Genomic DNA, 3,172 nt, shown 5'->3' with positions numbered 1-3,172 from the left:
AATCTCTCAAACAAGCAGTAGCTGGCATCATCGTGCCCCAAACCTATTAATAAAAGGCCTAAGACCTGGCACTAGCACCAGCCTGCCTTGTTTCACAGCTGGGCCTTGCATGGGCACTTCCTAGCCCAATACAGGTAGCAGCCATCTGCAGATCTCTCTTTAGCTCCTGCCAGGTGGTCCTAGGCCAGCGGTTCTCAACCTGTGGGTCGCGACCCTTTTGGTGGTCAAACGACCCTTTCACAGGGGTTGCCTAAGACCATCCTGCATACCAGATATTTACATTATGATTCATAACAGTAGCAACATTACAGTTATGAAGTAGCAACAAAAATAATTTTATGGTTGAGTCACAGCATGAGGAACTGTATTTAAAGGGCCAGAAGGTTGAGAACCACTGTCCAGGCAGTGGCTGACTTTGCACCTCCTGGGAGGCCCCAGAGCCAGTGCACCCGGTGGACAGCTTCAGACCATACCAGATTACAACTCTACACATCCACAAATGACACACTCAGGGGCAGACTCAGTGAGCACCAAAGCCCCACTGAAGCAAGTCCTGCTCCATAGGGGCGTCTCCTGCACAGCAGCTCTTCCACTGTAGTTGTAGCTGGTCCTCATAGCCAATTGGCTGGAGGTCAACTCTTCCCAGTGAGGCCAACAGCAATCAAGGCTCACCTACAATAAGACTGTGTACACAGTCCACACAGGGGCACACCTACAGTGCCCAAGGCCACTTTACCAATTCCAGTACACATAGCAGCTCTACCTAATACATAGAAACAAACACAGGGAAGCAACTAAAATGTGGTGACAAAGAAACGTCACAAATGAAAGAACTGGAAGCAAGCAAACTACTACTGGGTATAGAGTTCAAAACAATGGTTATAAGGTTACTCAAGGATCTGAATGAAAGCTTCAAGGGACTTAGTGAGACGTTTAAGAATCTTAATGAGAATGTCAAAGACATGAAAAAGGACCAGTTAGAAATTAAGCATGCACTACCTGAAATAAAGAATAATTTACAGTGCTTCAATAGTAGAGTAGAGGATTCCAAGAATCAAATCAACAACTTGGAATACGAGGAAGCAAAAAATACCCAATCAGGAGAGCAAAAAGAATCCAAAAATATGAAGATAGTGTAAGGCAAGCATGTCAAACTCACGGCCCATTGGCCGCATGCAGCCCACAACGAATATTTTTGTGGCCCAGCCAATATAACGGTATGTAAGAAACGTTTTAATAAAAATTTTGTAACTTAATTTTTACAATATCCTGTTATACATAATTATTAATAACGAACTACAACATTGGCTAATGACTGATTACTAGAATCATGTTGCATTCATTTCCCTTACTTGCCTTACGCGCAGACGCACCATTTCTCTCCACTAATACTAGCAGTGAATAGTTTAGCAGCTGATTGCCATGTCATTAGTCTTGTACTGACTTGTTTGGTGTGCACAACAGGAAATATTTCGCTTTTGGAGAACAAGAAAAATAGGTTTATTTGCGTTACGCTTATTAATTTGTGCAGTTATTCAGTGTCTGGTAAGTTAATGTTTAAGAAAAAATATTAATCTTAAAATGTTCTATTATTTTATGTTACTGTTATTCATTTATTTCAGCCCTTTGTATTTAGCATGTCTCTATTGAAATAAGCCCATGTTTCTATGAAAATTGAAGCTTTTGTTTTTTTGCGGCCCACATAAACTTAAACTTTGTTTATTTGGCCTGTGTTAGCCTTTGAGTGTGACATGCTTGGTGTAAGGAGCCTCTGGGACAACTTCAAGCCTACCAACATTCACATTATGGGGGTGCCAGAGGAGAAGAGAGAGAGCAAGATATTGAAAACCTATTTGAAGAAATAATGACAGAAAACTTCCCCTACCTGGCAAAAGAAATAGACTTACAAGTCCAGGAAGTGCAGAGAGTCCCAAACAAGAGAAACTCAAAGAGACCCACACCAAGACACATCATAATTAAAATGCCAAAGGTTAAAGACAAAGAGAGAATCTTCAAAGCAGCAAGAGAAAAGCAGCTAGTTGCATATGTACAAGGGAGCGTGGATAGGACTGTCAGCTGATTTCTCAACAGAAACTTTGCAGGCCAGAAGGGAGTGGTAAGAAATATTCAAAGTGATGAATGGCAAGGACCTACAACCAAGATTACTCTACCCAACAAAGCTATCATTTATTATTTACTTTTAGAATAGCTTTACAGGCCATATTTAGAGAATTTCAACTAAAAAGAATCTTTGTCTTTCTTTTTACACACAACAACCTACAGGGTTGCTTCTTCCAAAGCTATCATTTAGAATTGAAGGTCAGATAAAAAGCTTCACGGACAAGAAAAAGCTAATGGCATTTATCACCACCAAACCAGTATTTTCATGAAATGCTGAAGGATATTCTTCAAGAAGAGGAAGAAGGAGAAAATATGAACAATAAAATGGCAGTAAATATGTATCTGTCAACAATTGAATCTAAAAATAAAAATAAAGAACAAGAAATCTAATGAACAAAATAAACGGATAAATAAAATGGAATCAGAAGTATGGAAACATGGAACAGACTGAGGAATCTCAGCGGGAAGGGTGGAGGGGGGCGCAGGAAGAGATTAACATTGCCTATGGACACAGACAATAGGGTGGTGAATGCCTGGTGTGGGGTGGGAACCAGGTGGAGGGGGGCAATGGGGGGAAGGAAGGGGGACATGTGGAATATTTGCAACAATAAAGATTTTAAAAAAGTACAGATTGGTAGTTACAAAATAGTCACGAGAATGTAAAGTACAGCATAAGGACTACAGTGAATAATATTGTAATAACTGCACTGTCAAGTGGGTACTAGACTTATGGGAGATCATTTCATAAGTTATATACATGTCTAACCACCTGAAACTAATAAAATATTAAATGTCAACTATAAAAAAAAGGCGAAAGATTTATGCGATCTGAAGAGAAACCAGATCAAAAAAAAAAGGGCAAGTTTACTACTTTCTGATTGGGAGGTTCAGTGGACAAAGGATCAGCACCCTGAGAAGGCTCCTTTTCCGTGTCTCTCCCTTCATTCCCTAAGTTCCTCTTTCAACCAAGTGGAGCTCAGAGGCCTCAAGAGGCGCCCCCAGCCCGGCCGCACGCAGTTCTCACTCCTGCCAGCGCGGCGCCCGCTGCAGC

The sequence above is a fragment of the Myotis brandtii genome, unplaced genomic scaffold (genome assembly GCF_000412655.1).
Source record: "Myotis brandtii unplaced genomic scaffold, ASM41265v1 scaffold174, whole genome shotgun sequence".
Taxonomy (NCBI): domain Eukaryota; kingdom Metazoa; phylum Chordata; class Mammalia; order Chiroptera; family Vespertilionidae; genus Myotis; species Myotis brandtii.
Note: the sequence above shows the minus strand (reverse complement) of the source record.